The sequence below is a fragment of the Pholcus phalangioides genome, unplaced genomic scaffold, assembly GCF_987345545.1.
Source record: "Pholcus phalangioides strain wild (caught in Gottingen) unplaced genomic scaffold, Ppha-v1.0 ptg000036l_1, whole genome shotgun sequence".
NCBI lineage: Eukaryota > Metazoa > Arthropoda > Arachnida > Araneae > Pholcidae > Pholcus > Pholcus phalangioides.
In genome coordinates, this window is record NW_028301623.1 from 861,234 (window position 1) to 888,609 (window position 27,376).

The 27,376-nt window shown below is 36.4% G+C and overlaps 8 non-coding genes across 8 annotated transcripts; all 8 read left to right on the forward strand.

The window, feature by feature from the left end:
- Positions 1 to 2,772: 2,772 nt before the first annotated feature.
- LOC149065967 (U5 spliceosomal RNA) lies at positions 2,773 to 2,888 on the forward strand. Its single transcript, XR_016195531.1, has one exon. It is a non-coding gene; the product is annotated as a U5 spliceosomal RNA (small nuclear RNA).
- Positions 2,889 to 6,279: 3,391 nt separating this feature from the next.
- LOC149065968 (U5 spliceosomal RNA) lies at positions 6,280 to 6,395 on the forward strand. The gene has a single exon (XR_016195540.1). It is a non-coding gene; the product is annotated as a U5 spliceosomal RNA (small nuclear RNA).
- A 3,391-nt stretch (positions 6,396 to 9,786) lies between these two features.
- On the forward strand, positions 9,787 to 9,902 carry LOC149065969 (U5 spliceosomal RNA). The gene has a single exon (XR_016195547.1). It is a non-coding gene; the product is annotated as a U5 spliceosomal RNA (small nuclear RNA).
- Positions 9,903 to 13,294: 3,392 nt separating this feature from the next.
- Positions 13,295 to 13,410, forward strand: LOC149065970 (U5 spliceosomal RNA). Its single transcript, XR_016195548.1, has one exon. It is a non-coding gene; the product is annotated as a U5 spliceosomal RNA (small nuclear RNA).
- A 3,208-nt stretch (positions 13,411 to 16,618) lies between these two features.
- Positions 16,619 to 16,734, forward strand: LOC149065971 (U5 spliceosomal RNA). Its single transcript, XR_016195549.1, has one exon. It is a non-coding gene; the product is annotated as a U5 spliceosomal RNA (small nuclear RNA).
- Positions 16,735 to 19,906: 3,172 nt separating this feature from the next.
- LOC149065972 (U5 spliceosomal RNA) lies at positions 19,907 to 20,022 on the forward strand. The gene has a single exon (XR_016195550.1). It is a non-coding gene; the product is annotated as a U5 spliceosomal RNA (small nuclear RNA).
- A 3,171-nt stretch (positions 20,023 to 23,193) lies between these two features.
- Positions 23,194 to 23,309, forward strand: LOC149065973 (U5 spliceosomal RNA). The gene has a single exon (XR_016195551.1). It is a non-coding gene; the product is annotated as a U5 spliceosomal RNA (small nuclear RNA).
- Positions 23,310 to 26,700: 3,391 nt separating this feature from the next.
- LOC149065974 (U5 spliceosomal RNA) lies at positions 26,701 to 26,816 on the forward strand. Its single transcript, XR_016195552.1, has one exon. It is a non-coding gene; the product is annotated as a U5 spliceosomal RNA (small nuclear RNA).
- Positions 26,817 to 27,376: the final 560 nt, after the last annotated feature.

The following is a 27,376-nucleotide window of genomic DNA, read 5'->3' on the forward strand; positions in this document are numbered from 1 at the left end:
GTGTGTGTGTGTGGAGGACCTAGCCTTGAAAGTGGAGTGTCAATCAAAATAGACATGGGCGTGGCTAAGCCAAGGTGCTCGCGCTTATTTCGCCTCTCACACTACAGTTTTTATTGCGCCTACCTTCAATGCATTGTGGGAACGCTTACTCTTTAACCAGCTTTGGTTCACCCCTCCTAAGCTGGCAATTTGACTTTTTTAATGGAGGCTTGGAACCTTATAAACTCCCTTCATTTTTTATATCAGTTATATTTTTGAACAATTTTTTCTTTATGGCCTTTTTATTTTTCTCTTTCAGTGGAACGGTTCTTAATGTTTTGTGTTCCAAGGAAAATAAATTTCACGGACCCTCTCCCGTGCCTATGAAATGAAGGCCACGAACTCCTTTAAAAAATTATACTCTGTATAGCAATGTAAAAACAATGAGTCAATTGTTTTTTCATACAAGCTCACGGCCCGCCGAAGTCTCTCTGAGGACCCCAAAGTAAGAGAAACACTGCAATGGGGGATAGGGTATCAAAGATCCCTGGTTTCAAAATTTAAGGAAGCAAAGCACAAAATAATGGTTGTAAAAAATATTATGGGACTATGAAGTTTCACTGAGGGAAATTAGGATTTCAGAGATGCTTTGACGGGGCATGGCCTAAGAAAGGTCGGGAACCACTGCGTCAGAGCCTCCACACATAGCTCCGCCATGGTTCTTCATTAGTCCTCACTTCTCAAGTAAATCAGTTCCACAGGCCGCCAACAGTATTTTTTCCCCCAAACTTTTTTTCCGTTCTTTGAATTTGAAGATCTCAACGAATCTTGCACTTATAAACGATGATTTTTTTGTCATCGGGAGAGACAGGGCAATAATATTTCTCATTGGCTTTTTTAAGCACAAAGTCTGCGTTTGAAAAGTAAATTTTTTTCATTTTAAATAACTATACAACCCCTTTGAACGATCGGTGATCGTTTTTAATTATTTATTTCTTTTTTTATCAATTAATCTCATTATTAGTTTTGTAAACTGGCAATAGTGAGTCGAATTCTAACCGTCGTGGTGACAAGTCGTACAACATGCATTTTGCTCGCGTATGTTTTGTGTACCAAATAAATATATTTGGCGTGGTATGTCGGTTCGTAATTGTGAGCAAGTGGCCGCGAAGCAAAGCTCCAAGAAATCAGCAGCCGTAAATAGTGAAGCGCCACCCTTGCAACATGAATGATGCATACGAGTTCTACACGCTATTTGGATATTTTCTTTAATTCAAAGTATGCCTCTAGGAACAACGTAAAATGGTCAATAGAGCCTGGGCTGTACACGGTATGAAATGAAATGATTCGCCAGTAAAATGCGTTGGGTACTGGAAAGTGGCAAACTGTAGGTACTAGTAGCCATGCACCCTTTTTAGATACGGTGTATATAAGTTGTAATATAGATTTGGTATATAGGCTTATGTATATCAGCTATATGGCTGAGAAGCAGTAAGTCTTTCGTCTTAGCTAAATGGCCGAGAAGCGACAATTTACTTGTCTCAGCCAAATGGCCTAGAAGTGACAATTTATATATCTTAGCCAAATGGTCGAGAAGCGACAATTTATTTATCTCAGCCACATGGCTGAGAAGTGACAATTTATTTATCTTAGTCAAATGGCCGAGATGCGACAGTTTATTTATCTTAGCCAAATGGCCGAGAAATGTCAAGTTATTCCGATTGGCCAAACTGCCGGGAAGCGGATTCACCTTAGCTATACGGCAGACAGTGGTAAGTGATTTATATCAGCTATATGGCTGAGAAGCCGTAAGTCTTTCATCTTAGCCAAATGGCCGAGAAGCGGCAATTTATATATCTCAGCCAAATGGGCGAGCAACAATTTGTCATTTATCTTAGCCAAATGCCAGAGAACCGACAATTTATTTATCTCAGCCAAATGGCCGAGAAGTGACAATTTTTTCATTTTATCCCCCTAAATACGGATTATCACTAAATTTTCCCAAAAAATTGTAATTTATTGTTTTAAATGCAATTTGCTAATTACTGCTGCAGTTGCTGAAGGGCGTGGAAATAAAGGGCCGCTGGTACAAATCTCAATAAACAAAAATATATTTCACGAAAAAAATATTCAAATGATCATTGACCATGTTTCGTTGAGAAAAATACGGTAAACCGGTATCTTTTATAAACGAATACGTTAAATTCGAGACATCACCCATTGTCATCAAAAACATTGTTAGAAGTAAGTAACCGTAATAAAAATTTTTAAAAAAAACATGTCAAACGTGACGTTAAATATGCGAGATGAATATTTATAATTTTTGCCATAATTATCATATAATTTATATTATGAAAACACTTTGTATTCGCGATTATATTACAAATTCAAATAAGTATCATTGAAAAAAAATGGGACAAATTTGTGGAATTACAGGAATATCTCTTAATACGAGACACAAGTGGTGCGTCATATTGTTTCAGACGTTTTACTGGTGCTTGTTTCCAGAAAGTTGAGAGACACTATTCTATACTTATTTCATATTCAAAACGATGTTTTCAATATGAATGTGCTGCCATCTAGGGAGAAGATGCTAGGCACATGTTCTTGATGAAACAAATAATTATAACATTTTTCAACAAAAAAGCAAAGATTTTATCCAGAAAACATGTAAAAAAACATAGACAATAAATAAAAATATTATAGTTATTTCCGTTTATGCAAAAATATATTGACGGTTAAACTTTTCTTCAGGCAACAATATTGATATAATTTCTCAAATCATAAATGCGTATGCTCTGGCTTCTCTTCAACCTTCGAGCTAATCTTTCGCCTTTTACTAAAGATTACCGTGGAGAGGAGCAACATAAATGAGCTTAAGGAAATTTTTGGGACCCCGAGAGGGGTTTATTATTGTTCATGTAGTGAAGTGGTGGGTCCGCGCCAGACCTATCTAGAGAAAGGCGTCATAGTTGCTATGGAAAAACAGGTCGCGAATTCCATATTTTGTCAGGTGCTCGCTCTTCTATCATTTTCGTCTTATTTTAAATTTCATCCTTAAATTTTATTTAATTTTCAAAAGGCCCTTCTAAGGATCAAATTTCTTTCTTGAGCCGGTATTACGCTATAAAAGTTTGACGAAAGTCTTTTATAAAACTTGAAGAATGTTAGCACATCTGTTACATTCAAGCCAACTTAGCTAATCCGCCAATTGGTTGCATTTATCAAGTTTTATAAACGAACTTTTATCAACTTTTTATAGTGTAATGCCGGATTTGAAGTTATATTTGTTATTTTTTTTCATCTCGTTGCTTTTTTGTCGAGTTTTTAATCGTTACCTTTGTTGATTTTTTTGACGTTATTTGATATGGCGAGTGGTGGAGCATCGAGTTGCTTCTTAGGATGTGAAAGAAGTTCAAGAACTGAATGGGCTCATTTCTTTCGCTTTCCGAAAGACAGCAGGTTAGCTTCAATTTCGGCCGGTAAAAGGTTGACCAAAGCTGGTTTTAAGACATGATATTTACCGTAGTGTGTGTGTGTGGAGGACCTAGCCTTGAAAGTGGAGTGTCAATCAAAATAGACATGGGCGTGGCTAAGCCAAGGTGCTCGCGCTTATTTCGCCTCTCACACTACAGTTTTTATTGCGCCTACCTTCAATGCATTGTGGGAACGCTTACTCTTTAACCAGCTTTGGTTCACCCCTCCTAAGCTGGCAATTTGACTTTTTTAATGGAGGCTTGGAACCTTATAAACTCCCTTCATTTTTTATATCAGTTATATTTTTGAACAATTTTTTCTTTATGGCCTTTTTATTTTTCTCTTTCAGTGGAACGGTTCTTAATGTTTTGTGTTCCAAGGAAAATAAATTTCACGGACCCTCTCCCGTGCCTATGAAATGAAGGCCACGAACTCCTTTAAAAAATTATACTCTGTATAGCAATGTAAAAACAATGAGTCAATTGTTTTTTCATACAAGCTCACGGCCCGCCGAAGTCTCTCTGAGGACCCCAAAGTAAGAGAAACACTGCAATGGGGGATAGGGTATCAAAGATCCCTGGTTTCAAAATTTAAGGAAGCAAAGCACAAAATAATGGTTGTAAAAAATATTATGGGACTATGAAGTTTCACTGAGGGAAATTAGGATTTCAGAGATGCTTTGACGGGGCATGGCCTAAGAAAGGTCGGGAACCACTGCGTCAGAGCCTCCACACATAGCTCCGCCATGGTTCTTCATTAGTCCTCACTTCTCAAGTAAATCAGTTCCACAGGCCGCCAACAGTATTTTTTCCCCCAAACTTTTTTTCCGTTCTTTGAATTTGAAGATCTCAACGAATCTTGCACTTATAAACGATGATTTTTTTGTCATCGGGAGAGACAGGGCAATAATATTTCTCATTGGCTTTTTTAAGCACAAAGTCTGCGTTTGAAAAGTAAATTTTTTTCATTTTAAATAACTATACAACCCCTTTGAACGATCGGTGATCGTTTTTAATTATTTATTTCTTTTTTTATCAATTAATCTCATTATTAGTTTTGTAAACTGACAATAGTGAGTCGAATTCTAACCGTCGTGGTGACAAGTCGTACAACATGCATTTTGCTCGCGTATGTTTTGTGTACCAAATAAATATATTTGGCGTGGTATGTCGGTTCGTAATTGTGAGCAAGTGGCCGCGAAGCAAAGCTCCAAGAAATCAGCAGCCGTAAATAGTGAAGCGCCACCCTTGCAACATGAATGATGCATACGAGTTCTACACGCTATTTGGATATTTTCTTTAATTCAAAGTATGCCTCTAGGAACAACGTAAAATGGTCAATAGAGCCTGGGCTGTACACGGTATGAAATGAAATGATTCGCCAGTAAAATGCGTTGGGTACTGGAAAGTGGCAAACTGTAGGTACTAGTAGCCATGCACCCTTTTTAGATACGGTGTATATAAGTTGTAATATAGATTTGGTATATAGGCTTATGTATATCAGCTATATGGCTGAGAAGCAGTAAGTCTTTCGTCTTAGCTAAATGGCCGAGAAGCGACAATTTACTTGTCTCAGCCAAATGGCCTAGAAGTGACAATTTATATATCTTAGCCAAATGGTCGAGAAGCGACAATTTATTTATCTCAGCCACATGGCTGAGAAGTGACAATTTATTTATCTTAGTCAAATGGCCGAGATGCGACAGTTTATTTATCTTAGCCAAATGGCCGAGAAATGTCAAGTTATTCCGATTGGCCAAACTGCCGGGAAGCGGATTCACCTTAGCTATACGGCAGACAGTGGTAAGTGATTTATATCAGCTATATGGCTGAGAAGCCGTAAGTCTTTCATCTTAGCCAAATGGCCGAGAAGCGGCAATTTATATATCTCAGCCAAATGGGCGAGCAACAATTTGTCATTTATCTTAGCCAAATGCCAGAGAACCGACAATTTATTTATCTCAGCCAAATGGCCGAGAAGTGACAATTTTTTCATTTTATCCCCCTAAATACGGATTATCACTAAATTTTCCCAAAAAATTGTAATTTATTGTTTTAAATGCAATTTGCTAATTACTGCTGCAGTTGCTGAAGGGCGTGGAAATAAAGGGCCGCTGGTACAAATCTCAATAAACAAAAATATATTTCACGAAAAAAATATTCAAATGATCATTGACCATGTTTCGTTGAGAAAAATACGGTAAACCGGTATCTTTTATAAACGAATACGTTAAATTCGAGACATCACCCATTGTCATCAAAAACATTGTTAGAAGTAAGTAACCGTAATAAAAATTTTTAAAAAAAACATGTCAAACGTGACGTTAAATATGCGAGATGAATATTTATAATTTTTGCCATAATTATCATATAATTTATATTATGAAAACACTTTGTATTCGCGATTATATTACAAATTCAAATAAGTATCATTGAAAAAAAATGGGACAAATTTGTGGAATTACAGGAATATCTCTTAATACGAGACACAAGTGGTGCGTCATATTGTTTCAGACGTTTTACTGGTGCTTGTTTCCAGAAAGTTGAGAGACACTATTCTATACTTATTTCATATTCAAAACGATGTTTTCAATATGAATGTGCTGCCATCTAGGGAGAAGATGCTAGGCACATGTTCTTGATGAAACAAATAATTATAACATTTTTCAACAAAAAAGCAAAGATTTTATCCAGAAAACATGTAAAAAAACATAGACAATAAATAAAAATATTATAGTTATTTCCGTTTATGCAAAAATATATTGACGGTTAAACTTTTCTTCAGGCAACAATATTGATATAATTTCTCAAATCATAAATGCGTATGCTCTGGCTTCTCTTCAACCTTCGAGCTAATCTTTCGCCTTTTACTAAAGATTACCGTGGAGAGGAGCAACATAAATGAGCTTAAGGAAATTTTTGGGACCCCGAGAGGGGTTTATTATTGTTCATGTAGTGAAGTGGTGGGTCCGCGCCAGACCTATCTAGAGAAAGGCGTCATAGTTGCTATGGAAAAACAGGTCGCGAATTCCATATTTTGTCAGGTGCTCGCTCTTCTATCATTTTCGTCTTATTTTAAATTTCATCCTTAAATTTTATTTAATTTTCAAAAGGCCCTTCTAAGGATCAAATTTCTTTCTTGAGCCGGTATTACGCTATAAAAGTTTGACGAAAGTCTTTTATAAAACTTGAAGAATGTTAGCACATCTGTTACATTCAAGCCAACTTAGCTAATCCGCCAATTGGTTGCATTTATCAAGTTTTATAAACGAACTTTTATCAACTTTTTATAGTGTAATGCCGGATTTGAAGTTATATTTGTTATTTTTTTTCATCTCGTTGCTTTTTTGTCGAGTTTTTAATCGTTACCTTTGTTGATTTTTTTGACGTTATTTGATATGGCGAGTGGTGGAGCATCGAGTTGCTTCTTAGGATGTGAAAGAAGTTCAAGAACTGAATGGGCTCATTTCTTTCGCTTTCCGAAAGACAGCAGGTTAGCTTCAATTTCGGCCGGTAAAAGGTTGACCAAAGCTGGTTTTAAGACATGATATTTACCGTAGTGTGTGTGTGTGGAGGACCTAGCCTTGAAAGTGGAGTGTCAATCAAAATAGACATGGGCGTGGCTAAGCCAAGGTGCTCGCGCTTATTTCGCCTCTCACACTACAGTTTTTATTGCGCCTACCTTCAATGCATTGTGGGAACGCTTACTCTTTAACCAGCTTTGGTTCACCCCTCCTAAGCTGGCAATTTGACTTTTTTAATGGAGGCTTGGAACCTTATAAACTCCCTTCATTTTTTATATCAGTTATATTTTTGAACAATTTTTTCTTTATGGCCTTTTTATTTTTCTCTTTCAGTGGAACGGTTCTTAATGTTTTGTGTTCCAAGGAAAATAAATTTCACGGACCCTCTCCCGTGCCTATGAAATGAAGGCCACGAACTCCTTTAAAAAATTATACTCTGTATAGCAATGTAAAAACAATGAGTCAATTGTTTTTTCATACAAGCTCACGGCCCGCCGAAGTCTCTCTGAGGACCCCAAAGTAAGAGAAACACTGCAATGGGGGATAGGGTATCAAAGATCCCTGGTTTCAAAATTTAAGGAAGCAAAGCACAAAATAATGGTTGTAAAAAATATTATGGGACTATGAAGTTTCACTGAGGGAAATTAGGATTTCAGAGATGCTTTGACGGGGCATGGCCTAAGAAAGGTCGGGAACCACTGCGTCAGAGCCTCCACACATAGCTCCGCCATGGTTCTTCATTAGTCCTCACTTCTCAAGTAAATCAGTTCCACAGGCCGCCAACAGTATTTTTTCCCCCAAACTTTTTTTCCGTTCTTTGAATTTGAAGATCTCAACGAATCTTGCACTTATAAACGATGATTTTTTTGTCATCGGGAGAGACAGGGCAATAATATTTCTCATTGGCTTTTTTAAGCACAAAGTCTGCGTTTGAAAAGTAAATTTTTTTCATTTTAAATAACTATACAACCCCTTTGAACGATCGGTGATCGTTTTTAATTATTTATTTCTTTTTTTATCAATTAATCTCATTATTAGTTTTGTAAACTGACAATAGTGAGTCGAATTCTAACCGTCGTGGTGACAAGTCGTACAACATGCATTTTGCTCGCGTATGTTTTGTGTACCAAATAAATATATTTGGCGTGGTATGTCGGTTCGTAATTGTGAGCAAGTGGCCGCGAAGCAAAGCTCCAAGAAATCAGCAGCCGTAAATAGTGAAGCGCCACCCTTGCAACATGAATGATGCATACGAGTTCTACACGCTATTTGGATATTTTCTTTAATTCAAAGTATGCCTCTAGGAACAACGTAAAATGGTCAATAGAGCCTGGGCTGTACACGGTATGAAATGAAATGATTCGCCAGTAAAATGCGTTGGGTACTGGAAAGTGGCAAACTGTAGGTACTAGTAGCCATGCACCCTTTTTAGATACGGTGTATATAAGTTGTAATATAGATTTGGTATATAGGCTTATGTATATCAGCTATATGGCTGAGAAGCAGTAAGTCTTTCGTCTTAGCTAAATGGCCGAGAAGCGACAATTTACTTGTCTCAGCCAAATGGCCTAGAAGTGACAATTTATATATCTTAGCCAAATGGTCGAGAAGCGACAATTTATTTATCTCAGCCACATGGCTGAGAAGTGACAATTTATTTATCTTAGTCAAATGGCCGAGATGCGACAGTTTATTTATCTTAGCCAAATGGCCGAGAAATGTCAAGTTATTCCGATTGGCCAAACTGCCGGGAAGCGGATTCACCTTAGCTATACGGCAGACAGTGGTAAGTGATTTATATCAGCTATATGGCTGAGAAGCCGTAAGTCTTTCATCTTAGCCAAATGGCCGAGAAGCGGCAATTTATATATCTCAGCCAAATGGGCGAGCAACAATTTGTCATTTATCTTAGCCAAATGCCAGAGAACCGACAATTTATTTATCTCAGCCAAATGGCCGAGAAGTGACAATTTTTTCATTTTATCCCCCTAAATACGGATTATCACTAAATTTTCCCAAAAAATTGTAATTTATTGTTTTAAATGCAATTTGCTAATTACTGCTGCAGTTGCTGAAGGGCGTGGAAATAAAGGGCCGCTGGTACAAATCTCAATAAACAAAAATATATTTCACGAAAAAAATATTCAAATGATCATTGACCATGTTTCGTTGAGAAAAATACGGTAAACCGGTATCTTTTATAAACGAATACGTTAAATTCGAGACATCACCCATTGTCATCAAAAACATTGTTAGAAGTAAGTAACCGTAATAAAAATTTTTAAAAAAAACATGTCAAACGTGACGTTAAATATGCGAGATGAATATTTATAATTTTTGCCATAATTATCATATAATTTATATTATGAAAACACTTTGTATTCGCGATTATATTACAAATTCAAATAAGTATCATTGAAAAAAAATGGGACAAATTTGTGGAATTACAGGAATATCTCTTAATACGAGACACAAGTGGTGCGTCATATTGTTTCAGACGTTTTACTGGTGCTTGTTTCCAGAAAGTTGAGAGACACTATTCTATACTTATTTCATATTCAAAACGATGTTTTCAATATGAATGTGCTGCCATCTAGGGAGAAGATGCTAGGCACATGTTCTTGATGAAACAAATAATTATAACATTTTTCAACAAAAAAGCAAAGATTTTATCCAGAAAACATGTAAAAAAACATAGACAATAAATAAAAATATTATAGTTATTTCCGTTTATGCAAAAATATATTGACGGTTAAACTTTTCTTCAGGCAACAATATTGATATAATTTCTCAAATCATAAATGCGTATGCTCTGGCTTCTCTTCAACCTTCGAGCTAATCTTTCGCCTTTTACTAAAGATTACCGTGGAGAGGAGCAACATAAATGAGCTTAAGGAAATTTTTGGGACCCCGAGAGGGGTTTATTATTGTTCATGTAGTGAAGTGGTGGGTCCGCGCCAGACCTATCTAGAGAAAGGCGTCATAGTTGCTATGGAAAAACAGGTCGCGAATTCCATATTTTGTCAGGTGCTCGCTCTTCTATCATTTTCGTCTTATTTTAAATTTCATCCTTAAATTTTATTTAATTTTCAAAAGGCCCTTCTAAGGATCAAATTTCTTTCTTGAGCCGGTATTACGCTATAAAAGTTTGACGAAAGTCTTTTATAAAACTTGAAGAATGTTAGCACATCTGTTACATTCAAGCCAACTTAGCTAATCCGCCAATTGGTTGCATTTATCAAGTTTTATAAACGAACTTTTATCAACTTTTTATAGTGTAATGCCGGATTTGAAGTTATATTTGTTATTTTTTTTCATCTCGTTGCTTTTTTGTCGAGTTTTTAATCGTTACCTTTGTTGATTTTTTTGACGTTATTTGATATGGCGAGTGGTGGAGCATCGAGTTGCTTCTTAGGATGTGAAAGAAGTTCAAGAACTGAATGGGCTCATTTCTTTCGCTTTCCGAAAGACAGCAGGTTAGCTTCAATTTCGGCCGGTAAAAGGTTGACCAAAGCTGGTTTTAAGACATGATATTTACCGTAGTGTGTGTGTGTGGAGGACCTAGCCTTGAAAGTGGAGTGTCAATCAAAATAGACATGGGCGTGGCTAAGCCAAGGTGCTCGCGCTTATTTCGCCTCTCACACTACAGTTTTTATTGCGCCTACCTTCAATGCATTGTGGGAACGCTTACTCTTTAACCAGCTTTGGTTCACCCCTCCTAAGCTGGCAATTTGACTTTTTTAATGGAGGCTTGGAACCTTATAAACTCCCTTCATTTTTTATATCAGTTATATTTTTGAACAATTTTTTCTTTATGGCCTTTTTATTTTTCTCTTTCAGTGGAACGGTTCTTAATGTTTTGTGTTCCAAGGAAAATAAATTTCACGGACCCTCTCCCGTGCCTATGAAATGAAGGCCACGAACTCCTTTAAAAAATTATACTCTGTATAGCAATGTAAAAACAATGAGTCAATTGTTTTTTCATACAAGCTCACGGCCCGCCGAAGTCTCTCTGAGGACCCCAAAGTAAGAGAAACACTGCAATGGGGGATAGGGTATCAAAGATCCCTGGTTTCAAAATTTAAGGAAGCAAAGCACAAAATAATGGTTGTAAAAAATATTATGGGACTATGAAGTTTCACTGAGGGAAATTAGGATTTCAGAGATGCTTTGACGGGGCATGGCCTAAGAAAGGTCGGGAACCACTGCGTCAGAGCCTCCACACATAGCTCCGCCATGGTTCTTCATTAGTCCTCACTTCTCAAGTAAATCAGTTCCACAGGCCGCCAACAGTATTTTTTCCCCCCAAACTTTTTTTCCGTTCTTTGAATTTGAAGATCTCAACGAATCTTGCACTTATAAACGATGATTTTTTTGTCATCGGGAGAGACAGGGCAATAATATTTCTCATTGGCTTTTTTAAGCACAAAGTCTGCGTTTGAAAAGTAAATTTTTTTCATTTTAAATAACTATACAACCCCTTTGAACGATCGGTGATCGTTTTTAATTATTTATTTCTTTTTTTATCAATTAATCTCATTATTAGTTTTGTAAACTGGCAATAGTGAGTCGAATTCTAACCGTCGTGGTGACAAGTCGTACAACATGCATTTTGCTCGCGTATGTTTTGTGTACCAAATAAATATATTTGGCGTGGTATGTCGGTTCGTAATTGTGAGCAAGTGGCCGCGAAGCAAAGCTCCAAGAAATCAGCAGCCGTAAATAGTGAAGCGCCACCCTTGCAACATGAATGATGCATACGAGTTCTACACGCTATTTGGATATTTTCTTTAATTCAAAGTATGCCTCTAGGAACAACGTAAAATGGTCAATAGAGCCTGGGCTGTACACGGTATGAAATGAAATGATTCGCCAGTAAAATGCGTTGGGTACTGGAAAGTGGCAAACTGTAGGTACTAGTAGCCATGCACCCTTTTTAGATACGGTGTATATAAGTTGTAATATAGATTTGGTATATAGGCTTATGTATATCAGCTATATGGCTGAGAAGCAGTAAGTCTTTCGTCTTAGCTAAATGGCCGAGAAGCGACAATTTACTTGTCTCAGCCAAATGGCCTAGAAGTGACAATTTATATATCTTAGCCAAATGGTCGAGAAGCGACAATTTATTTATCTCAGCCACATGGCTGAGAAGTGACAATTTATTTATCTTAGTCAAATGGCCGAGATGCGACAGTTTATTTATCTTAGCCAAATGGCCGAGAAATGTCAAGTTATTCCGATTGGCCAAACTGCCGGGAAGCGGATTCACCTTAGCTATACGGCAGACAGTGGTAAGTGATTTATATCAGCTATATGGCTGAGAAGCCGTAAGTCTTTCATCTTAGCCAAATGGCCGAGAAGCGGCAATTTATATATCTCAGCCAAATGGGCGAGCAACAATTTGTCATTTATCTTAGCCAAATGCCAGAGAACCGACAATTTATTTATCTCAGCCAAATGGCCGAGAAGTGACAATTTTTTCATTTTATCCTCCTAAATACGGATTATCACTAAATTTTCCCAAAAAATTGTAATTTATTGTTTTAAATGCAATTTGCTAATTACTGCTGCAGTTGCTGAAGGGCGTGGAAATAAAGGGCCGCTGGTACAAATCTCAATAAACAAAAATATATTTCACGAAAAAAATATTCAAATGATCATTGACCATGTTTCGTTGAGAAAAATACGGTAAACCGGTATCTTTTATAAACGAATACGTTAAATTCGAGACATCACCCATTGTCATCAAAAACATTGTTAGAAGTAAGTAACCGTAATAAAAATTTTTAAAAAAAACATGTCAAACGTGACGTTAAATATGCGAGATGAATATTTATAATTTTTGCCATAATTATCATATAATTTATATTATGAAAACACTTTGTATTCGCGATTATATTACAAATTCAAATAAGTATCATTGAAAAAAAATGGGACAAATTTGTGGAATTACAGGAATATCTCTTAATACGAGACACAAGTGGTGCGTCATATTGTTTCAGACGTTTTACTGGTGCTTGTTTCCAGAAAGTTGAGAGACACTATTCTATACTTATTTCATATTCAAAACGATGTTTTCAATATGAATGTGCTGCCATCTAGGGAGAAGATGCTAGGCACATGTTCTTGATGAAACAAATAATTATAACATTTTTCAACAAAAAAGCAAAGATTTTATCCAGAAAACATGTAAAAAAACATAGACAATAAATAAAAATATTATAGTTATTTCCGTTTATGCAAAAATATATTGACGGTTAAACTTTTCTTCAGGCAACAATATTGATATAATTTCTCAAATCATAAATGCGTATGCTCTGGCTTCTCTTCAACCTTCGAGCTAATCTTTCGCCTTTTACTAAAGATTACCGTGGAGAGGAGCAACATAAATGAGCTTAAGGAAATTTTTGGGACCCCGAGAGGGGTTTATTATTGTTCATGTAGTGAAGTGGTGGGTCCGCGCCAGACCTATCTAGAGAAAGGCGTCATAGTTGCTATGGAAAAACAGGTCGCGAATTCCATATTTTGTCAGGTGCTCGCTCTTCTATCATTTTCGTCTTATTTTAAATTTCATCCTTAAATTTTATTTAATTTTCAAAAGGCCCTTCTAAGGATCAAATTTCTTTCTTGAGCCGGTATTACGCTATAAAAGTTTGACGAAAGTCTTTTATAAAACTTGAAGAATGTTAGCACATCTGTTACATTCAAGCCAACTTAGCTAATCCGCCAATTGGTTGCATTTATCAAGTTTTATAAACGAACTTTTATCAACTTTTTATAGTGTAATGCCGGATTTGAAGTTATATTTGTTATTTTTTTTCATCTCGTTGCTTTTTTGTCGAGTTTTTAATCGTTACCTTTGTTGATTTTTTTGACGTTATTTGATATGGCGAGTGGTGGAGCATCGAGTTGCTTCTTAGGATGTGAAAGAAGTTCAAGAACTGAATGGGCTCATTTCTTTCGCTTTCCGAAAGACAGCAGGTTAGCTTCAATTTCGGCCGGTAAAAGGTTGACCAAAGCTGGTTTTAAGACATGATATTTACCGTAGTGTGTGTGTGTGGAGGACCTAGCCTTGAAAGTGGAGTGTCAATCAAAATAGACATGGGCGTGGCTAAGCCAAGGTGCTCGCGCTTATTTCGCCTCTCACACTACAGTTTTTATTGCGCCTACCTTCAATGCATTGTGGGAACGCTTACTCTTTAACCAGCTTTGGTTCACCCCTCCTAAGCTGGCAATTTGACTTTTTTAATGGAGGCTTGGAACCTTATAAACTCCCTTCATTTTTTATATCAGTTATATTTTTGAACAATTTTTTCTTTATGGCCTTTTTATTTTTCTCTTTCAGTGGAACGGTTCTTAATGTTTTGTGTTCCAAGGAAAATAAATTTCACGGACCCTCTCCCGTGCCTATGAAATGAAGGCCACGAACTCCTTTAAAAAATTATACTCTGTATAGCAATGTAAAAACAATGAGTCAATTGTTTTTTCATACAAGCTCACGGCCCGCCGAAGTCTCTCTGAGGACCCCAAAGTAAGAGAAACACTGCAATGGGGGATAGGGTATCAAAGATCCCTGGTTTCAAAATTTAAGGAAGCAAAGCACAAAATAATGGTTGTAAAAAATATTATGGGACTATGAAGTTTCACTGAGGGAAATTAGGATTTCAGAGATGCTTTGACGGGGCATGGCCTAAGAAAGGTCGGGAACCACTGCGTCAGAGCCTCCACACATAGCTCCGCCATGGTTCTTCATTAGTCCTCACTTCTCAAGTAAATCAGTTCCACAGGCCGCCAACAGTATTTTTTCCCCCAAACTTTTTTTCCGTTCTTTGAATTTGAAGATCTCAACGAATCTTGCACTTATAAACGATGATTTTTTTGTCATCGGGAGAGACAGGGCAATAATATTTCTCATTGGCTTTTTTAAGCACAAAGTCTGCGTTTGAAAAGTAAATTTTTTTCATTTTAAATAACTATACAACCCCTTTGAACGATCGGTGATCGTTTTTAATTATTTATTTCTTTTTTTATCAATTAATCTCATTATTAGTTTTGTAAACTGGCAATAGTGAGTCGAATTCTAACCGTCGTGGTGACAAGTCGTACAACATGCATTTTGCTCGCGTATGTTTTGTGTACCAAATAAATATATTTAGCGTGGTATGTCGGTTCGTAATTGTGAGCAAGTGGCCGCGAAGCAAAGCTCCAAGAAATCAGCAGCCGTAAATAGTGAAGCGCCACCCTTGCAACATGAATGATGCATACGAGTTCTACACGCTATTTGGATATTTTCTTTAATTCAAAGTATGCCTCTAGGAACAACGTAAAATGGTCAATAGAGCCTGGGCTGTACACGGTATGAAATGAAATGATTCGCCAGTAAAATGAAATGATTCGCCAGAAGTGACAATTTATATATCTTAGCCAAATGGTCGAGAAGCGACAATTTATTTATCTCAGCCACATGGCTGAGAAGTGACAATTTATTTATCTTAGTCAAATGGCCGAGATGCGACAGTTTATTTATCTTAGCCAAATGGCCGAGAAATGTCAAGTTATTCCGATTGGCCAAACTGCCGGGAAGCGGATTCACCTTAGCTATACGGCAGACAGTGGTAAGTGATTTATATCAGCTATATGGCTGAGAAGCCGTAAGTCTTTCATCTTAGCCAAATGGCCGAGAAGCGGCAATTTATATATCTCAGCCAAATGGGCGAGCAACAATTTGTCATTTATCTTAGCCAAATGCCAGAGAACCGACAATTTATTTATCTCAGCCAAATGGCCGAGAAGTGACAATTTTTTCATTTTATCCCCCTAAATACGGATTATCACTAAATTTTCCCAAAAAATTGTAATTTATTGTTTTAAATGCAATTTGCTAATTACTGCTGCAGTTGCTGAAGGGCGTGGAAATAAAGGGCCGCTGGTACAAATCTCAATAAACAAAAATATATTTCACGAAAAAAATATTCAAATGATCATTGACCATGTTTCGTTGAGAAAAATACGGTAAACCGGTATCTTTTATAAACGAATACGTTAAATTCGAGACATCACCCATTGTCATCAAAAACATTGTTAGAAGTAAGTAACCGTAATAAAAATTTTTAAAAAAAACATGTCAAACGTGACGTTAAATATGCGAGATGAATATTTATAATTTTTGCCATAATTATCATATAATTTATATTATGAAAACACTTTGTATTCGCGATTATATTACAAATTCAAATAAGTATCATTGAAAAAAAATGGGACAAATTTGTGGAATTACAGGAATATCTCTTAATACGAGACACAAGTGGTGCGTCATATTGTTTCAGACGTTTTACTGGTGCTTGTTTCCAGAAAGTTGAGAGACACTATTCTATACTTATTTCATATTCAAAACGATGTTTTCAATATGAATGTGCTGCCATCTAGGGAGAAGATGCTAGGCACATGTTCTTGATGAAACAAATAATTATAACATTTTTCAACAAAAAAGCAAAGATTTTATCCAGAAAACATGTAAAAAAACATAGACAATAAATAAAAATATTATAGTTATTTCCGTTTATGCAAAAATATATTGACGGTTAAACTTTTCTTCAGGCAACAATATTGATATAATTTCTCAAATCATAAATGCGTATGCTCTGGCTTCTCTTCAACCTTCGAGCTAATCTTTCGCCTTTTACTAAAGATTACCGTGGAGAGGAGCAACATAAATGAGCTTAAGGAAATTTTTGGGACCCCGAGAGGGGTTTATTATTGTTCATGTAGTGAAGTGGTGGGTCCGCACCAGACCTATCTAGAGAAAGGCGTCATAGTTGCTATGGAAAAACAGGTCGCGAATTCCATATTTTGTCAGGTGCTCGCTCTTCTATCATTTTCGTCTTATTTTAAATTTCATCCTTTAATTTTATTTAATTTTCAAAAGGCCCTTCTAAGGATCAAATTTCTTTCTTGAGCCGGTATTACGCTATAAAAGTTTGACGAAAGTCTTTTATAAAACTTGAAGAATGTTAGCACATCTGTTACATTCAAGCCAACTTAGCTAATCCGCCAATTGGTTGCATTTATCAAGTTTTATAAACGAACTTTTATCAACTTTTTATAGTGTAATGCCGGATTTGAAGTTATATTTGTTATTTTTTTTCATCTCGTTGCTTTTTTGTCGAGTTTTTAATCGTTACCTTTGTTGATTTTTTTGACGTTATTTGATATGGCGAGTGGTGGAGCATCGAGTTGCTTCTTAGGATGTGAAAGAAGTTCAAGAACTGAATGGGCTCATTTCTTTCGCTTTCCGAAAGACAGCAGGTTAGCTTCAATTTCGGCCGGTAAAAGGTTGACCAAAGCTGGTTTTAAGACATGATATTTACCGTAGTGTGTGTGTGTGGAGGACCTAGCCTTGAAAGTGGAGTGTCAATCAAAATAGACATGGGCGTGGCTAAGCCAAGGTGCTCGCGCTTATTTCGCCTCTCACACTACAGTTTTTATTGCGCCTACCTTCAATGCATTGTGGGAACGCTTACTCTTTAACCAGCTTTGGTTCACCCCTCCTAAGCTGGCAATTTGACTTTTTTAATGGAGGCTTGGAACCTTATAAACTCCCTTCATTTTTTATATCAGTTATATTTTTGAACAATTTTTTCTTTATGGCCTTTTTATTTTTCTCTTTCAGTGGAACGGTTCTTAATGTTTTGTGTTCCAAGGAAAATAAATTTCACGGACCCTCTCCCGTGCCTATGAAATGAAGGCCACGAACTCCTTTAAAAAATTATACTCTGTATAGCAATGTAAAAACAATGAGTCAATTGTTTTTTCATACAAGCTCACGGCCCGCCGAAGTCTCTCTGAGGACCCCAAAGTAAGAGAAACACTGCAATGGGGGATAGGGTATCAAAGATCCCTGGTTTCAAAATTTAAGGAAGCAAAGCACAAAATAATGGTTGTAAAAAATATTATGGGACTATGAAGTTTCACTGAGGGAAATTAGGATTTCAGAGATGCTTTGACGGGGCATGGCATAAAAAAGGTCGGGAACCACTGCGTCAGAGCCTCCACACATAGCTCCGCCATGGTTCTTCATTAGTCCTCACTTCTCAAGTAAATCAGTTCCACAGGCCGCCAACAGTATTTTTTCCCCCAAACTTTTTTTCCGTTCTTTGAATTTGAAGATCTCAACGAATCTTGCACTTATAAACGATGATTTTTTTGTCATCGGGAGAGACAGGGCAATAATATTTCTCATTGGCTTTTTTAAGCACAAAGTCTGCGTTTGAAAAGTAAATTTTTTTCATTTTAAATAACTATACAACCCCTTTGAACGATCGGTGATCGTTTTTAATTATTTATTTCTTTTTTTATCAATTAATCTCATTATTAGTTTTGTAAACTGGCAATAGTGAGTCGAATTCTAACCGTCGTGGTGACAAGTCGTACAACATGCATTTTGCTCGCGTATGTTTTGTGTACCAAATAAATATATTTAGCGTGGTATGTCGGTTCGTAATTGTGAGCAAGTGGCCGCGAAGCAAAGCTCCAAGAAATCAGCAGCCGTAAATAGTGAAGCGCCACCCTTGCAACATGAATGATGCATACAAGTTCTACACGCTATTTGGATATTTTCTTTAATTCAAAGTATGCCTCTAGGAACAACGTAAAATGGTCAATAGAGCCTGGGCTGTACACGGTATGAAATGAAATGATTCGCCAGTAAAATGAAATGATTCGCCAGAAGTGACAATTTATATATCTTAGCCAAATGGTCGAGAAGTGACAATTTATTTATCTTAGTCAAATGGCCGAGATGCGACAGTTTATTTATCTTAGCCAAATGGCCGAGAAATGTCAAGTTATTCCGATTGGCCAAACTGCCGGGAAGCGGATTCACCTTAGCTATACGGCAGACAGTGGTAAGTGATTTATATCAGCTATATGGCTGAGAAGCCGTAAGTCTTTCATCTTAGCCAAATGGCCGAGAAGCGGCAATTTATATATCTCAGCCAAATGGGCGAGCAACAATTTGTCATTTATCTTAGCCAAATGCCAGAGAACCGACAATTTATTTATCTCAGCCAAATGGCCGAGAAGTGACAATTTTTTCATTTTATCCCCCTAAATACGGATTATCACTAAATTTTCCCAAAAAATTGTAATTTATTGTTTTAAATGCAATTTGCTAATTACTGCTGCAGTTGCTGAAGGGCGTGGAAATAAAGGGCCGCTGGTACAAATCTCAATAAACAAAAATATATTTCACGAAAAAAATATTCAAATGATCATTGACCATGTTTCGTTGAGAAAAATACGGTAAACCGGTATCTTTTATAAACGAATACGTTAAATTCGAGACATCACCCATTGTCATCAAAAACATTGTTAGAAGTAAGTAACCGTAATAAAAATTTTTAAAAAAAACATGTCAAACGTGACGTTAAATATGCGAGATGAATATTTATAATTTTTGCCATAATTATCATATAATTTATATTATGAAAACACTTTGTATTCGCGATTATATTACAAATTCAAATAAGTATCATTGAAAAAAAATGGGACAAATTTGTGGAATTACAGGAATATCTCTTAATACGAGACACAAGTGGTGCGTCATATTGTTTCAGACGTTTTACTGGTGCTTGTTTCCAGAAAGTTGAGAGACACTATTCTATACTTATTTCATATTCAAAACGATGTTTTCAATATGAATGTGCTGCCATCTAGGGAGAAGATGCTAGGCACATGTTCTTGATGAAACAAATAATTATAACATTTTTCAACAAAAAAGCAAAGATTTTATCCAGAAAACATGTAAAAAAACATAGACAATAAATAAAAATATTATAGTTATTTCCGTTTATGCAAAAATATATTGACGGTTAAACTTTTCTTCAGGCAACAATATTGATATAATTTCTCAAATCATAAATGCGTATGCTCTGGCTTCTCTTCAACCTTCGAGCTAATCTTTCGCCTTTTACTAAAGATTACCGTGGAGAGGAGCAACATAAATGAGCTTAAGGAAATTTTTGGGACCCCGAGAGGGGTTTATTATTGTTCATGTAGTGAAGTGGTGGGTCCGCGCCAGACCTATCTAGAGAAAGGCGTCATAGTTGCTATGGAAAAACAGGTCGCGAATTCCATATTTTGTCAGGTGCTCGCTCTTCTATCATTTTCGTCTTATTTTAAATTTCATCCTTAAATTTTATTTAATTTTCAAAAGGCCCTTCTAAGGATCAAATTTCTTTCTTGAGCCGGTATTACGCTATAAAAGTTTGACGAAAGTCTTTTATAAAACTTGAAGAATGTTAGCACATCTGTTACATTCAAGCCAACTTAGCTAATCCGCCAATTGGTTGCATTTATCAAGTTTTATAAACGAACTTTTATCAACTTTTTATAGTGTAATGCCGGATTTGAAGTTATATTTGTTATTTTTTTTCATCTCGTTGCTTTTTTGTCGAGTTTTTAATCGTTACCTTTGTTGATTTTTTTGACGTTATTTGATATGGCGAGTGGTGGAGCATCGAGTTGCTTCTTAGGATGTGAAAGAAGTTCAAGAACTGAATGGGCTCATTTCTTTCGCTTTCCGAAAGACAGCAGGTTAGCTTCAATTTCGGCCGGTAAAAGGTTGACCAAAGCTGGTTTTAAGACATGATATTTACCGTAGTGTGTGTGTGTGGAGGACCTAGCCTTGAAAGTGGAGTGTCAATCAAAATAGACATGGGCGTGGCTAAGCCAAGGTGCTCGCGCTTATTTCGCCTCTCACACTACAGTTTTTATTGCGCCTACCTTCAATGCATTGTGGGAACGCTTACTCTTTAACCAGCTTTGGTTCACCCCTCCTAAGCTGGCAATTTGACTTTTTTAATGGAGGCTTGGAACCTTATAAACTCCCTTCATTTTTTATATCAGTTATATTTTTGAACAATTTTTTCTTTATGGCCTTTTTATTTTTCTCTTTCAGTGGAACGGTTCTTAATGTTTTGTGTTCCAAGGAAAATAAATTTCACGGACCCTCTCCCGTGCCTATGAAATGAAGGCCACGAACTCCTTTAAAAAATTATACTCTGTATAGCAATGTAAAAACAATGAGTCAATTGTTTTTCATACAAGCTCACGGCCCGCCGAAGTCTCTCTGAGGACCCCAAAGTAAGAGAAACACTGCAATGGGGGATAGGGTATCAAAGATCCCTGGTTTCAAAATTTAAGGAAGCAAAGCACAAAATAATGGTTGTAAAAAATATTATGGGACTATGAAGTTTCACTGAGGGAAATTAGGATTTCAGAGATGCTTTGACGGGGCATGGCCTAAGAAAGGTCGGGAACCACTGCGTCAGAGCCTCCACACATAGCTCCGCCATGGTTCTTCATTAGTCCTCACTTCTCAAGTAAATCAGTTCCACAGGCCGCCAACAGTATTTTTTCCCCCAAACTTTTTTTCCGTTCTTTGAATTTGAAGATCTCAACGAATCTTGCACTTATAAACGATGATTTTTTTGTCATCGGGAGAGACAGGGCAATAATATTTCTCATTGGCTTTTTTAAGCACAAAGTCTGCGTTTGAAAAGTAAATTTTTTTCATTTTAAATAACTATACAACCCCTTTGAACGATCGGTGATCGTTTTTAATTATTTATTTCTTTTTTTATCAATTAATCTCATTATTAGTTTTGTAAACTGGCAATAGTGAGTCGAATTCTAACCGTCGTGGTGACAAGTCGTACAACATGCATTTTGCTCGCGTATGTTTTGTGTACCAAATAAATATATTTAGCGTGGTATGTCGGTTCGTAATTGTGAGCAAGTGGCCGCGAAGCAAAGCTCCAAGAAATCAGCAGCCGTAAATAGTGAAGCGCCACCCTTGCAACATGAATGATGCATACAAGTTCTACACGCTATTTGGATATTTTCTTTAATTCAAAGTATGCCTCTAGGAACAACGTAAAATGGTCAATAGAGCCTGGGCTGTACACGGTATGAAATGAAATGATTCGCCAGTAAAATGAAATGATTCGCCAGAAGTGACAATTTATATATCTTAGCCAAATGGTCGAGAAGTGACAATTTATTTATCTTAGTCAAATGGCCGAGATGCGACAGTTTATTTATCTTAGCCAAATGGCCGAGAAATGTCAAGTTATTCCGATTGGCCAAACTGCCGGGAAGCGGATTCACCTTAGCTATACGGCAGACAGTGGTAAGTGATTTATATCAGCTATATGGCTGAGAAGCCGTAAGTCTTTCATCTTAGCCAAATGGCCGAGAAGCGGCAATTTATATATCTCAGCCAAATGGGCGAGCAACAATTTGTCATTTATCTTAGCCAAATGCCAGAGAACCGACAATTTATTTATCTCAGCCAAATGGCCGAGAAGTGACAATTTTTTCATTTTATCCCCCTAAATACGGATTATCACTAAATTTTCCCAAAAAATTGTAATTTATTGTTTTAAATGCAATTTGCTAATTACTGCTGCAGTTGCTGAAGGGCGTGGAAATAAAGGGCCGCTGGTACAAATCTCAATAAACAAAAATATATTTCACGAAAAAAATATTCAAATGATCATTGACCATGTTTCGTTGAGAAAAATACGGTAAACCGGTATCTTTTATAAACGAATACGTTAAATTCGAGACATCACCCATTGTCATCAAAAACATTGTTAGAAGTAAGTAACCGTAATAAAAATTTTTAAAAAAAACATGTCAAACGTGACGTTAAATATGCGAGATGAATATTTATAATTTTTGCCATAATTATCATATAATTTATATTATGAAAACACTTTGTATTCGCGATTATATTACAAATTCAAATAAGTATCATTGAAAAAAAATGGGACAAATTTGTGGAATTACAGGAATATCTCTTAATACGAGACACAAGTGGTGCGTCATATTGTTTCAGACGTTTTACTGGTGCTTGTTTCCAGAAAGTTGAGAGACACTATTCTATACTTATTTCATATTCAAAACGATGTTTTCAATATGAATGTGCTGCCATCTAGGGAGAAGATGCTAGGCACATGTTCTTGATGAAACAAATAATTATAACATTTTTCAACAAAAAAGCAAAGATTTTATCCAGAAAACATGTAAAAAAACATAGACAATAAATAAAAATATTATAGTTATTTCCGTTTATGCAAAAATATATTGACGGTTAAACTTTTCTTCAGGCAACAATATTGATATAATTTCTCAAATCATAAATGCGTATGCTCTGGCTTCTCTTCAACCTTCGAGCTAATCTTTCGCCTTTTACTAAAGATTACCGTGGAGAGGAGCAACATAAATGAGCTTAAGGAAATTTTTGGGACCCCGAGAGGGGTTTATTATTGTTCATGTAGTGAAGTGGTGGGTCCGCGCCAGACCTATCTAGAGAAAGGCGTCATAGTTGCTATGGAAAAACAGGTCGCGAATTCCATATTTTGTCAGGTGCTCGCTCTTCTATCATTTTCGTCTTATTTTAAATTTCATCCTTAAATTTTATTTAATTTTCAAAAGGCCCTTCTAAGGATCAAATTTCTTTCTTGAGCCGGTATTACGCTATAAAAGTTTGACGAAAGTCTTTTATAAAACTTGAAGAATGTTAGCACATCTGTTACATTCAAGCCAACTTAGCTAATCCGCCAATTGGTTGCATTTATCAAGTTTTATAAACGAACTTTTATCAACTTTTTATAGTGTAATGCCGGATTTGAAGTTATATTTGTTATTTTTTTTCATCTCGTTGCTTTTTTGTCGAGTTTTTAATCGTTACCTTTGTTGATTTTTTTGACGTTATTTGATATGGCGAGTGGTGGAGCATCGAGTTGCTTCTTAGGATGTGAAAGAAGTTCAAGAACTGAATGGGCTCATTTCTTTCGCTTTCCGAAAGACAGCAGGTTAGCTTCAATTTCGGCCGGTAAAAGGTTGACCAAAGCTGGTTTTAAGACATGATATTTACCGTAGTGTGTGTGTGTGGAGGACCTAGCCTTGAAAGTGGAGTGTCAATCAAAATAGACATGGGCGTGGCTAAGCCAAGGTGCTCGCGCTTATTTCGCCTCTCACACTACAGTTTTTATTGCGCCTACCTTCAATGCATTGTGGGAACGCTTACTCTTTAACCAGCTTTGGTTCACCCCTCCTAAGCTGGCAATTTGACTTTTTTAATGGAGGCTTGGAACCTTATAAACTCCCTTCATTTTTTATATCAGTTATATTTTTGAACAATTTTTTCTTTATGGCCTTTTTATTTTTCTCTTTCAGTGGAACGGTTCTTAATGTTTTGTGTTCCAAGGAAAATAAATTTCACGGACCCTCTCCCGTGCCTATGAAATGAAGGCCACGAACTCCTTTAAAAAATTATACTCTGTATAGCAATGTAAAAACAATGAGTCAATTGTTTTTCATACAAGCTCACGGCCCGCCGAAGTCTCTCTGAGGACCCCAAAGTAAGAGAAACACTGCAATGGGGGATAGGGTATCAAAGATCCCTGGTTTCAAAATTTAAGGAAGCAAAGCACAAAATAATGGTTGTAAAAAATATTATGGGACTATGAAGTTTCACTGAGGGAAATTAGGATTTCAGAGATGCTTTGACGGGGCATGGCCTAAGAAAGGTCGGGAACCACTGCGTCAGAGCCTCCACACATAGCTCCGCCATGGTTCTTCATTAGTCCTCACTTCTCAAGTAAATCAGTTCCACAGGCCGCCAACAGTATTTTTTCCCCCCAAACTTTTTTTCCGTTCTTTGAATTTGAAGATCTCAACGAATCTTGCACTTATAAACGATGATTTTTTTGTCATCGGGAGAGACAGGGCAATAATATTTCTCATTGGCTTTTTTAAGCACAAAGTCTGCGTTTGAAAAGTAAATTTTTTTCATTTTAAATAACTATACAACCCCTTTGAACGATCGGTGATCGTTTTTAATTATTTATTTCTTTTTTTATCAATTAATCTCATTATTAGTTTTGTAAACTGGCAATAGTGAGTCGAATTCTAACCGTCGTGGTGACAAGTCGTACAACATGCATTTTGCTCGCGTATGTTTTGTGTACCAAATAAATATATTTGGCGTGGTATGTCGGTTCGTAATTGTGAGCAAGTGGCCGCGAAGCAAAGCTCCAAGAAATCAGCAGCCGTAAATAGTGAAGCGCCACCCTTGCAACATGAATGATGCATACGAGTTCTACACGCTATTTGGATATTTTCTTTAATTCAAAGTATGCCTCTAGGAACAACGTAAAATGGTCAATAGAGCCTGGGCTGTACACGGTATGAAATGAAATGATTCGCCAGTAAAATGCGTTGGGTACTGGAAAGTGGCAAACTGTAGGTACTAGTAGCCATGCACCCTTTTTAGATACGGTGTATATAAGTTGTAATATAGATTTGGTATATAGGCTTATGTATATCAGCTATATGGCTGAGAAGCAGTAAGTCTTTCGTCTTAGCTAAATGGCCGAGAAGCGACAATTTATTTGTCTCAGCCAAATGGCCTAGAAGTGACAATTTATATATCTTAGCCAAATGGTCGAGAAGCGACAATTTATTTATCTCAGCCACATGGCTGAGAAGTGACAATTTATTTATCTTAGTCAAATGGCCGAGATGCGACAGTTTATTTATCTTAGCCAAATGGCCGAGAAATGTCAAGTTATTCCGATTGGCCAAACTGCCGGGAAGCGGATTCACCTTAGCTATACGGCAGACAGTGGTAAGTGATTTATATCAGCTATATGGCTGAGAAGCCGTAAGTCTTTCATCTTAGCCAAATGGCCGAGAAGCGGCAATTTATATATCTCAGCCAAATGGGCGAGCAACAATTTGTCATTTATCTTAGCCAAATGCCAGAGAACCGACAATTTATTTATCTCAGCCAAATGGCCGAGAAGTGACAATTTTTTCATTTTATCCTCCTAAATACGGATTATCACTAAATTTTCCCAAAAAATTGTAATTTATTGTTTTAAATGCAATTTGCTAATTACTGCTGCAGTTGCTGAAGGGCGTGGAAATAAAGGGCCGCTGGTACAAATCTCAATAAACAAAAATATATTTCACGAAAAAAATATTCAAATGATCATTGACCATGTTTCGTTGAGAAAAATACGGTAAACCGGTATCTTTTATAAACGAATACGTTAAATTCGAGACATCACCCATTGTCATCAAAAACATTGTTAGAAGTAAGTAACCGTAATAAAAATTTTTAAAAAAAACATGTCAAACGTGACGTTAAATATGCGAGATGAATATTTATAATTTTTGCCATAATTATCATATAATTTATATTATGAAAACACTTTGTATTCGCGATTATATTACAAATTCAAATAAGTATCATTGAAAAAAAATGGGACAAATTTGTGGAATTACAGGAATATCTCTTAATACGAGACACAAGTGGTGCGTCATATTGTTTCAGACGTTTTACTGGTGCTTGTTTCCAGAAAGTTGAGAGACACTATTCTATACTTATTTCATATTCAAAACGATGTTTTCAATATGAATGTGCTGCCATCTAGGGAGAAGATGCTAGGCACATGTTCTTGATGAAACAAATAATTATAACATTTTTCAACAAAAAAGCAAAGATTTTATCCAGAAAACATGTAAAAAAACATAGACAATAAATAAAAATATTATAGTTATTTCCGTTTATGCAAAAATATATTGACGGTTAAACTTTTCTTCAGGCAACAATATTGATATAATTTCTCAAATCATAAATGCGTATGCTCTGGCTTCTCTTCAACCTTCGAGCTAATCTTTCGCCTTTTACTAAAGATTACCGTGGAGAGGAGCAACATAAATGAGCTTAAGGAAATTTTTGGGACCCCGAGAGGGGTTTATTATTGTTCATGTAGTGAAGTGGTGGGTCCGCGCCAGACCTATCTAGAGAAAGGCGTCATAGTTGCTATGGAAAAACAGGTCGCGAATTCCATATTTTGTCAGGTGCTCGCTCTTCTATCATTTTCGTCTTATTTTAAATTTCATCCTTAAATTTTATTTAATTTTCAAAAGGCCCTTCTAAGGATCAAATTTCTTTCTTGAGCCGGTATTACGCTATAAAAGTTTGACGAAAGTCTTTTATAAAACTTGAAGAATGTTAGCACATCTGTTACATTCAAGCCAACTTAGCTAATCCGCCAATTGGTTGCATTTATCAAGTTTTATAAACGAACTTTTATCAACTTTTTATAGTGTAATGCCGGATTTGAAGTTATATTTGTTATTTTTTTTCATCTCGTTGCTTTTTTGTCGAGTTTTTAATCGTTACCTTTGTTGATTTTTTTGACGTTATTTGATATGGCGAGTGGTGGAGCATCGAGTTGCTTCTTAGGATGTGAAAGAAGTTCAAGAACTGAATGGGCTCATTTCTTTCGCTTTCCGAAAGACAGCAGGTTAGCT